Here is a 12259-nt window from a genome sequence, read left to right as displayed (position 1 = left end):
AACTGGGCCCATGTTTTGTATGCCTCATTAGAAATCTGTTTTAAGATTATGCACAGCTGTGAATTGGGAATAATTTTCCACATTACAACTGTGTAAATCCATGGATTCTGGAATTAGAGATCAAAATCAGATTACTTTTTTTTGTTGTTTTCACTTCATCAGAGAAGCCTTTGTGTTTCCATGCTTCCTCTTCTATTCACCTTCCCCATCCAGGAAAGCATTTAATGCTATATTTACCTTCAGGCACTTCTTAATACCTGTTCAGAGTGGCTTTGTTGATCTCAAACCCTGACACTGGAATCACATTAGGAAAAGCCAAAGTTTTGTGGAATTTCTGAGCAGGATCCAAAAAGCCTGATTTGAGAAAGGCCATATTGGGAGCCCAAGGACTATCAGCTTGTCAAATTTCCGCCACTATTTTTTTCGGCTTCCTGAGTCGAAGGAGTAAGTTGTCTACCTATTTCACCATGAAACATAAGGAAAAGAAGGAAGACTTGTGCTTGCACAGAATATAGACAAACTCTGCTGAGAAGGTCCTACCAAGGGCTCTGCCTACATTACTTGTGTCCCACAGGGCCAGGTGCAAGATCTGGGTAACTTGCTAAAAGACCCAATGGAGAAACACCAAGTGTGATGGGACTGGTCATGGAATTTGGTACTTTTGAAAGACCACGACTGTTGTCAGGAGTCAGCCTGTTCCTTAGGTTTTCGTGAAGATCTGTTGCCCCCAAGTTTTCAGGCAGGAGTCTCATCTCCCAAACAGTTAGAACTCTTGCACTGTCTTTTTGACAGATTTTACACGGTTATAGACAATTCATGAAGTAGCTGTATATAAAATTGAGAAATTACCTGTGTTACTAAAACTTTCCCAGAGGAAAAATCAGCTACTTGTTACATCCTTACTTTGGTGCTATTGGCCATCTTTTATGCTTACTAAGAATTTTTCATAGTTATATGCCTTAATCAGTGAAGAGAATATGAGGGAAAAAAAACTTATTTTGCTTTTACTCAATTTTCTGGTTATTTTACCTATAGTTTTTACACCATTACAGTGCTGTACTCTCTGGATTGCAAACAGTGGGGAATCATTCTGATACAAATGAAGCAATCCTTATTCATTTTTTAAAACTGCGCACACTTTAGGTAATGCTCTATCTTGTAAGCTCTTTCAGAGCAACCTAGCATCGAGAGTAAACCAACAGCACCACCTTACTGGAAACCACACAATGCATATACTACTAAGGAGCTAAAAATATACAGTAGCTTCGGATGTTCATCTTAACAATATTAACCTTTCCCTAGAAAGACATTTCAGTCTGTTCCATCTGCCTATATCCATTTTTATCATACTTATCCTTGTTTCCAAATTAATTTTGTCTCTCTTAGTCAGGCTTCTTTATATTCCCTCCCCTAAATATTTTATCTACTCAGTCGCCTATGCAAAATTTCCATTTATGTGAAGAGCTCTGAATTACGCATAAGTTAAGGGCAATATCTCAGATTTTCAAGCTACAGAAGGATGTCCCTATTTGTTTCAGTGTTTCAAAAGTAGCTGCCTTCTGTTCAATGACAAAGTGTAATCAATGTATATACGAACTTGGCTGCATAATCTTGACATCCAACTGTGTTTCCATCAGCATTAAAATCCCTCTTTTATGGTACCATTCTGGGTTTATGAGAACACATGATAATGACAATGAAGAAATAAGTACCATGCTAGTGAATGTTGGTACCCAAGAAGCATTTGTATGAACACAGAAGCTTTTATATCACTGCCAAAAAAAAAAAAAAAAAAGGTTGCTTCAATACTTTTAACAAAGCCAGATTTCCCTTGATCTGCAGCCAGACTGGACTAAATCACTCTTTACAGAATCCAGTCTTCAGTGCACAACTCCCATCTCTTCTCCTGTGCTGCTTCCTCCTTGACTTCACCTCCCTTTCCTGACTTCCCTTAACTATGATGTGCTGGATATGAGTCAGCAAGAGAATAACAGGTATCAAAGCAGAATCTCAAAGAATCTCACTTCACAATTGCTAGCTTAAGGTGTGAATTTAGTGTGGAAATGATAGGAATCTTTCACCCTTTTTAGGGCGGAAGGGAGATTCGTTCTGCTGGCCATGGCCTTAGTCTTATTTTTGTGTAATTGAGAAAAGCTTTTTCACTCTCTGAAGTCTGCAGATGGATCTGCAGATGACGCAAATGAACGTAGCCTTGTCAGAGCTCACAGAGCTATGCTAGCTTGCTCCAGCCCAGAACCTAATCTAACTAGTTGTACTCACCCAGGTTTTTCTTTCTTGCCCAAATCTTGTTATAGTCAGTGATAAAAGCAGAGCGAGGGAGGAGAGAAGCTGTACGTTTTTGAGGTACCAACCAAGAGGAGATGAAACCCTAGAGAAGTTATGGAGGAGGAAGGGCAAGTTGTTGGAGAGGAGTTTGAACTTTCCGTTTTACTTTATTTGGAAGACACAAATACAGTCTGGATTTTGCATCTCTTGTACAACAGATTGTAGATTGCCTCAAATTCATGCACATGGTACTTAAGTACACCCTGAGATGTCTGTGTCGGTGGCATTCAAACGTAGTGTTTGAGATACCACAGCAGTGCGCTGCATTTGAATGTTGGAGTGGGGAGGGAAAAAGCAAGGTGCTGTTATCACCAGAGGCAGGCTCGGATGGTGGTGTGCTACCTCAGGCCCCAAACAAGCAAGCTAGTCAAGGGGTATTGCTGTTTTGTCTGCTTGGCAACTGTGTATTCAAGGGCTGCGTGATGATAAACTTCAGCAATAGTGGAGACTTTTCCTTTTGTCACCCAACTCATCTAATTCTGTCTGTCTAGCCGCAGAAAGAAAGAAAATTTGAGCTTAGCAGCTTTATTTCAGTCAAACTTATTGGAGGGTGGTTGTCTCGAAGATGTGGTATCCACAAGCTTCTGAGAACAGGTGGCCAGGCAGAGCTTGGCTGCTGTCTCTGGTAAAGGAAAGACTGGAGCATCAACTCCTCTCAGCTGTAGCTGTATACATGTATATATGCCGTGCTACAGGGGAGTGGCACTAGTGCCAGGACCACTTCTGTTGTTTTTGCCTCTTCAGACAGTTGAGATTCTCACCCTGGGAACCAGATAGGTAGGAGACTGGACATCTTCATTGCCTGCTGAATTACTTTGTTTTCTGCTTGGGAGATAGTAGAACATTTTGCCTGCCTCTTCTAAGTAGGGATTACCAAACTTCTGCTTTCACGTTAACTGGATATAGCATGCACAGTCTCATTTAAAAAACTGGGAGGAACTGTCTCAGGAACTGGTCAGCCCTTTAACTGTCTGGCTTAAGGCTCTTCCAAGGGAAGCAATGTGAACCAGGGAAGTTGTGGGTGTGACAGGAAAGGAGCACCACGGGTTTCTTTATGAGGTGTGAAGGCGTGGTGTTATGTCCACAGGGAGAAGTTGCAAATATGCTTAGGGGCAAGATACACCTTCTGACAGAAGTGGGATGGATTAATAAGCAAAGAACAGCTGTATGTTTTATTCTTTGCTGCCTGAAGCCTGCACTCCTCAAGCCATCTGAACCCACAGTATCAGGGGCTGAGTCCTCTGTATCAAGAAGCCTGCTTGTGTTGCTCCCAGCTGCACTATAATATACTGTTTTTATACAACTCAGTTTATTGTTATTTTTTCTAATGAGTTTTAGGTATTTTCCCACCTTGAATGAAACTGGAATGATCCCGTGATAGATAAGGTGAGGTGCATCTTTGCTAATGGATGGTCCTGGCATCTCTTAAATACTGTTGCCAATGCAAATGGATGGCACTCAATTCTCATCTTCAACATCACCATCAGTAAGTTGTTTTCTGCTGGATTCTGAATCACAGCGGGGATGATCCATGAACAAAACTCTAACAAGCACTCTGCATGGTTTCTGTACTTCAGGACGTTTTTATAAGGCTTTAACTTCTTCAAATCCTTCAATACCTTCAAATTCAAGGCTCATGGACTTTTCTGTAATGGCTTTCTTGGCACCCTTTAAAATTTGTGTTGATCATGACATCAGGTTCATGACTGTTTCTAAACAATCTGTCTTGTTGTCCTACATAAACAGAGGTATGTTCCTGTCAGTTCTGTGCCCTTTTGCGCTATGGAGAATGAGGAAATCCTTGTGATATAGCAGCGGTTTCAGAAAAGAGAAAGAAAGGGTTGGCTAGTAGGAACAAAGAAAACAGAAGATGTGGGAATGGTAAGTAAGGAATTAAGAATTATGCAGAAATATAGAAATCCCCCTCACTTAGCTTCTCAATTCAGGACAGGCCAAATTCATTGCAGATCCATGAGGTATGTTTGTTACATAGGATTTGAACTCTGATCAGCTGGAGAGTAATGAAAAGAATGGTGCGGAGGCTGAAATGGACTGCCCTCATGCTCTGCTTGTGGCATTAAGTATCAGTGAAGTCAGGTGTTTCATTTCCTATTAGCATGCACCTATACTTTTCCTTTTTAAAACGTTGGTTTTCATCCTTATTCCTAAATCAGTGACTCATAAACTGTCACAACTGGCAAGATTGGGGGCAGGAGTTGCTGCAAAATTGAAAGGAGGGAGAAGAACCCCAAAGACACCAAGAGCGTGTTCACATATATGAAATGAACATTACTCTTATTACAAGATGAGGAACAGAAGAAAACACTTATTTTTTAAATCCATAATATTGATTGAACTAGTTATAATTATATGTTGGTGCTGCAGTGACTGAAGATGCACAAGGTATTGTAATTGTAGATAAAGGAATACAACAGGCATTTGAAATATTGTACTAACAAGTAAGTAATACCATAGCAGCTGCTCTTTGTTACTTCAAACACTTTTCTTTTATATAGCTAAAAATAAAACAAGAAACAAAGGAATAAACAACAGATTAAAATAACTTTATCATACACATACCAGGCTTAGTAGAAGGTAGTTGCAGAACTGAAATAACAGTGGATCAAATGTTCCCCTCCGCTTTGGCATGGCAACAGCATAAGCTCCCTGCTAGGCTCTGAAGTCCCCCACCCAGAGCAGACACTGCACATCAGCAGACACTGTGGCTCCACTTGATGCGTGCTGTAGCAGGCTAAGGGGTGTTCTGGGGGGCAAAGCGACACTTTGTGGATGTTTCCTTGACTTTGTTTTATGCCCTGAAAATGGGGCAGGCAGTTGTTTAGATGTAGTTATGGGAAAATCTAATTCCACTTTCATGTGAGTGAGTAGAATGAAAAAAAAAAAAAAAAAGGCAAATCACTGTATCAACAGACTTGGAGGTCCCAGTTCCGCTTTTCATGATACCCTTAGTGACAAAGCATGGGGTTGTTCAATCATGCTATTTTGCTAATTGTGTGATTTGTAGGAAATGTGTAGGAAATAACAGAATACAGAATACAATCTTTCAACAATTGATTGAAATAATTAATGATCTGTACTGGCTGAGTCTCATGTTTAAAAATTTTTAATGACAATAATCTGTATTTGTCCCCCTAAATTCTTCGCAAAATGAAGGTCAACTGCTGCTTATTTTGAATTTAAGTTACTTAATCAGAGAGAAGTATTTCTCAGCTAAGTATCATGACTGATTTTTCCTTCTGTTTTTGAGAAAAAATAGTAAAAATAAAAAAATAAATAGAAAAATAGTTTATAGTAAAAATTTGTACAAGGCAGGTGACAGGCTACTTTGCACCATGCATAGTAGTTATATGACAGAAGGCTGTCAGTATCTCTAACCTTGAAGGAGTGAGTTCAGCTCTCAAAACAGGAAGAAAAAGAGTATTGTCATTGTTTATTCTGCATATTCCAGCTCCTAATCAGATATATACGAAAAGAACCTATAGAATATAAATGGTGATAGAAAAAAAAATAATTTAGTTATGGTAAAACCATTATATTTATTTCTAATAATTACAAATTATATTGTTGTGTATAAATTTATAGTTGCCTTCTTGATAATGCATTGCATAGCTTTAGCTTGAAATTTTAAAGTAGAATGGAAGAAATATGATTTCCTTGGTTGAGGAAAACTTCCAAATAGAAAGATGTCCTTGTACCATATTGGTAAAAAAAAAAAAAAAAAAAAAAGTCAGCGCCTTAAATTTTCACCCACCTAGAATATTTCAGGATGGATCAATTGAAACATCTATGCTTGAAAATGCTTTCTTTTGATGTCAGTCCCATCAGAAATAAAGAGAAACTTCAAGAATGCAAATTAGAAAATATTTTGAAGTGAAAATGTCTCTTTAACACGCGTTAATCCCCCTCTATTTTCTTAGTATGGAAACTTGTCACCTAAAAGCACACTTGAGAAGTCTGAGATATTTAACTACCAAAGTTTTTCTCCAGAACATTTTTCATGACCGATAAGAATCCCCCAGGGTGATGTGAAAATTTAAGCTGCACAAAAATGAAGATGTTATCAAATTCTATTCTAACATAAGTGTTTCTAAAGCAGTCTTCATTATGACAATTAAATGCTATATATGTAAAAAAAGACATCGTGTACTCATAGTTAAAGTAGGAATAGAGGCCATCTATATTAAGGCCTCCCTATTACCCTAGATATATGACAAACAGTCCTGTTAAAATCAGCAAGAATTCACTAAATCTAGAGCTTATTAATGAAGGTGGTAGAAATAGATGCACAGTTGTTTTGCTGACTGGGTGCTTTTCAGGGCTTGCTTTGAGGTACTCTGTAGCTCCAGTACTGCTGCCTCACATGTTTCCAAAACAGGTTGGTAGCAGTGCTGGAAAAATGAGATCAGTCTTGAGAGATGAAAGAACAGTTGTCTTTTATGATGACTTTTATGATTTCTTTCAACTGGAAAAGAGGAGATCTGGGTTAAGCCAGCTCTGTGTCTTTGATGAGAGACACATACAGACCACCAGCAACTGATAATGCATTTCCAGATGTGTTGATTGTAAGGGACCTCTTGAGGATGTTCAACCCCTCCCAAAGCTGTCTACTTCGACTGCCCAAAGCATGACCCCAACACTGCAGGAAATGTTAGCTGTGGTTTCATATAGACAAGTCAGAAAACCCTCAAAAAATTACCATCATCTCCAGAAATAACTTATTGTAGTGTTGTGCTACTCTCCTAGTGAAGTAATTTTGCTAGTGACTGGTCTGAACCTTTAAACTGCAGGGTTTAGCTATCTCCTCTTGTTTTATATCATCTGGTGTTGCGAAGATGAGTTTGGTTCCCTTTTCCTATAACTCCCTTCCATGCAGCTGTAGGCTGCTGTCAGATTACCCCTTTAGTCTTCTCTTCATCAGACTAAGCCCAGATGCCTTAGCTGCTCTTCACGAGTGTTCTAGGACCCAGCCTTCCTGAGAGCAACCTGCTGGACCCTCTCCAGCTTCTCTGTATTGTTCTTGAACTGAAAGGACCTAAAACAAGACGCAATCGTCCAACTGCAGTCTCACCAGCAATAAGCATAACTTTGATCTGCTGGCTGTACTTCACCTAATGTAGCCCAATACTGGTCTTTTCTATGGACAATGACAGCGCAGAGCTGGCTCGTGCATAATCTAGTGTCCACTGCAATCCCCAGGCCCTTTTTAGCGGGGTCAATCTTCAGACAACTGTCTTCCAATTGTGCCAACACGTGGGCTCACTGCACACCCAGTGCAAAACCTCGTGCTTTTTCTTCACGAGTCTCTTGGTGGCTCAGTCTCCAAGTTTTTCAAGGTCATTCTAGTACCTGTCTGGGTGTATCTGTCACTGTCAGATCTGCTGATGAAGATACTGAGCAAAATGGGCCCTACCACTTACCTGTGGTGTACTCTGCTTCTTAACCATCAGCTGAGTAACAAATTGATTTTTCTCCTTTGAGATTGCTGTGGTCCAGACAATTTACAATCTATGGTTGATATCAGAGAGAGTTAAAATACTGTCTGTTTTGCCTTTGTTTGTAGCACAATAGTGATATGCCAATGGCATGAAATCTAAATCACACAACATTCAAATTTGAAGATTAACTGCTGTAGTTCTGAATGCAGGTGATTATCATTTAGTTTCACTATTTTCCCTTTGTTTAAATCCCATGTTAATATAGTCTATATCTGAAATAATATTGATTAAAATTACTCTAGTTAGGCTTCTTTAGTGTTCTTGCTTTCAGACACCTGTCCAGATGTTTTCCAGGATTGCAGGGGTGAAGCTGACAATAAAATGAAGCATTTCTTACTGTCTTTAAACAACATGAACAGGAAGGGTATAGGGAAATTTAGCAAGTAAAAGATGTTTCAGGGGTAAGAAACTGAGATTATCTTTTGTTCCACTTCTGACAAAATGTTGAACTGGACTGGTTCTTCCTTTCATTCTTATGTTGTTGTGTCAGAGTTCAAATTTTTATGTCAAATAGGATGCCAATGCCACGTTTAATGTCATTCTTGACAGTAACACGCAAAAGTCTCAAAGCTAATAGCCCTAAATGTTTCAACTTCTTGACTGTGTTTTTCGAAAAATGGTAGCTGAACTACCATTTGTAAGAAATACTTGTGGTTTTGCAGTATTCAATATTAACACAAACATTGTTCAGAGAAATCATGTATCTGCATGTTTCCAGCTTTTTCTGTACTTCTATCTGTCCTTAAAAAAAAAAAGTCTATTAATATAAGAATAACTTTTATGAGCCTAAATACAGTCATTTAGATCTTGAAAAACATTTCTAGTGGGAGAGAGTTATTTCTCCTAAAGTACAGTGTTTTTCTGAAACCTGTATCAAAGTGGTGGCTTTTCTCACGCTATCTCTTGCAGTGCACTTGCAGATTTCCATCTGCTAATTTAAGTGACACAAATACACTTTTATTGTGCTTTATTCCTGTTTGCCCTGCAGAGGTATCACTGCTGAGAGACGCTTTGATTTTTTCCCTTGTACTTTATCAACAGAATTGTTTGTTAAGAACTATTCATGGAAACATATCAAATGCAACAGGTTGGATAACTGTCACAGAAAGCACAACTGGAGACCTTGCCACTATGCAGGAATACCTGAGGATCTGATTCGGTGAAAAACATTTATGACTAATGAGTATTCTTGAAGAAGAACCCAGCAGGATTATGAAGAACTGAAAGGAGCAAGGAAAGATTATTTGCAAGCCAAAGAAGTCTGCAATACATTTATGGTGATACAGTAAATGGAGCTAGTCAAAGAATAGGATATCCATTCCATAGTAAGTGTCAGGACTTATCAAAATTTCATTTCTTTACAGATCAAGATGAGAAATATAAACAATGCAGTCCATAGTGAAAATGTCTTGTGAGCAAATGTGCATTTGACCTTTGTGTCTGGTAAAAACATGCCATTCCAACTGCATCAAGATGCTGTGATAACATTTTGTCAGCATTTTATAATATTATTACCTGACACATCTAAACTTCATTGACTTGGCATCTTTTATGAGAAAGCTATTTCCCTGGAAATTGTTTAATCAGCTAACAGATTAAATAGTGCACTATAAATGTCTTTAGTTTCTTTACATCCTTCTCTGTGCTCTGTTTGTCCCCTCAAAATCAGAGAACTTGATCTCTTATCATCTTTGGAGCTCTTTGCCTTTCTCCACCCACCCTGTCTTAGTTATCCTGCTTTACCCTCACAAATGATTCAAAATAGAGTAAGGAAATATTAGGCTCCTGCAGCAAAGCTTTCTAAGATCAGGCATTTAGTAAAAATGCATTGAAAATTCCTTTTTAAGGACACTCATAGGCCTGAAACAAAGTAAGTCTCTTTGGCCTAGTGGCTTTTTTTTCTTTTTTGAAGTTACTTTGTTTTAATGTAAAGTTGGCCCTTAAAATGGAAATCCAAGGAACTGAACTGCTGTAGATCTGTTCTGCTAGAGAGCTTGTCACTGTGGGCTCATGCTTCCAGACAGTGTTAGAAGCTTAAAATTAAATCCTCCAGTTCCTGAAGGCTCAGAAAAACACTGAGATGGCTGGCTGCAGGGCTGTATTTCCCCATATTTGAGACCAGAAATAATTAGCACAAGTAAAGACTTTATTTCTATAGAAAGGAGGAAAAAAACCAACAACAACAACAAAAAAAAACCAACAGTTTTTCAAGCAAGGTTTTAAATATGCCGCAACATTTTATGTTCCCAGAGATGTGTTAAGGGAACATTGTCTTCAAACAAGGTCTTGGAGGCTCATGACAGTCCTTTACTGACAAGGGTTCATATCACAGCATTCATATTAACATTTGTGCTAATGTTCCTGATGCCTGGCTTAAGGAGACATTGGACTTAATTTGGAAACCTTTTCTCTCTCACTTTTCCTGGAATCATAAATATTAATGAAGGGGCTATTTTTTTTACTGTCTTCCATACACAAAACGTCTGGAAAATATTTGTTATGAAACAGTGTCTAAAGTTGAAAGATGAATGCTGTGCTAGATGGGATGATAATAGAGGCAGCATCAAAGGTAAAATTTCCTAAGGATTCTGATTGCTCAATCTAGTTTTCATAAGCAATAGGACTAGAGGTCTTGACTACAGCATTTAAGTGACACTAAGCTATATGGAGAGTTTACCTGAATAGTATCTCATCAGTATTCAACAGTGCTTTGTGTTTGGGTTGTTTTCATTACAAAATGATGTGTTGGAGATCAGGAGACTTCTTCAAACATAGACATTTCATCTGTTAAATTAGGATCCTAATATAACTGCATGCATTTTGGAAAATAGCCATAATGGTTGATTATATTTTATTATGCTGATGTGTTCTTTAGCTTTTAACCATGAGATAATTGAGAAGTGGAAAAAATTCCTAAAGGTTGTTGTAGACTGCCTGTAACTGGAAGTTTTGATATTAAGATTGTGTGATTTTATCCCTTATTGTGTGTGTGTGTTTGTGTGTATATGCACGTGTTCTCTAGTCAGAAAAGGAATTAATGCAAGTGATTCCTCTGGCCTGAATTGCAGTCTGGCTATGGGATCACAGCCAGTAATTTTTGGTCTTACGACCTATTAACTTAGTATATTAGTTAAACCTATACAACTTGCAAAACACTGAGGCCTGCCAAAAAGTTCCCTGGTGACTTTGAACATATTGTACAGTAGCAATGCCCAATTCTTCTTACAGGATATTTATAGTTTATAGTGCCAGCATTCATAAAACGCTTAAAAATCTTTGGGTTGAATGATTGTGCTTTCCTGTTAAGTAGGGGAGAGGTATGACTTAATTTTGTGGAGTGATCAGACTATTTTGAAATGATTTGGAAGAAATGCTCCGAAAGCTGTTGAGGGATGGGACACTGAAATCATGTCCTTGCTACTAGTCACCTCATTTCTCAGTCTTAAGTCTAAACTGTAATTATAAACACTTTTTGCTCACGTTGGCTCTGTAACGCTAGTGTGAGTGGAGTAGCCATCTTGCTTTCATGCTCCACCCCCAAGCAGATGATAAGGAAATTGTAAAATGTCTTCTCTGGGTTGTCATGCTACTGGTGTCTGAAACCCACAGTATTGCCATGAAAACAGAAGTGAAGGAAGGACATTCCTTTTAAAGAAGTTTTAATAGCATTTTAGGTGAGACAGAAAGATTAAACCCTGTGTTATCAAGTTTGCTTGTCTAAAACAAGGCACTGAAATGTATGTCTATATGTATATATAGACAAGTAAATAAATAGCTTAGTGTTCAGAAGTGCTGAGCACATTCTGAAGTAATTGAACTCAGTGGGATTACAAGCGCTTGCTGCCTGCATTACTATTTTAATATCTGTCTTAAGGACTTTAGGAAAACTTAGGATCAGGCTTTTATGCCATGCAACTTTCCTTGTCACACGGTGATCACATCCCAGCCTTCTTCCGTTACCCTAACCACTGAAGTCACAACAGTTACTTTTGCTATGTAGTTCTGGGAAGGGTCATCTTCCCTTCATCCTCAGAAAACGATCTCCTGTCTTCTTAAATATGTCTCTCAGCAGCTCATCAGAAAGGGACCTGGGGGTGCTGGTGACAGCAGGCTCAGCGTGAGCCAGCAGCATGCCCTGGCAGCCAGAGGGCAAACGGCATTTTGGGGTGCATTAAACACAGCACAGCCAGCAGGTCAAAAGAGAGTAAATACTCTCCCGCTGTATTTAATGTTGGTGCAGCCTCACCTGGAGTGTTTTGTGCATACATAACAAGGACATAGAGGCGCTTGGAAGCGCCCAGAGGAGGGCAAGACAGCCGGTGAAAGGCCTGGAAGGCCTGTCCTGTGAGGGGGGCTGAGGGCACCCGGGTTGTCTCGTCTGGAGAAGAGGAGGCTGA

The sequence above is a fragment of the Anser cygnoides genome, chromosome 2 (genome assembly GCF_040182565.1).
Source record: "Anser cygnoides isolate HZ-2024a breed goose chromosome 2, Taihu_goose_T2T_genome, whole genome shotgun sequence".
In the NCBI taxonomy this organism is placed as follows: domain Eukaryota; kingdom Metazoa; phylum Chordata; class Aves; order Anseriformes; family Anatidae; genus Anser; species Anser cygnoides.
Note: the sequence above shows the minus strand (reverse complement) of the source record.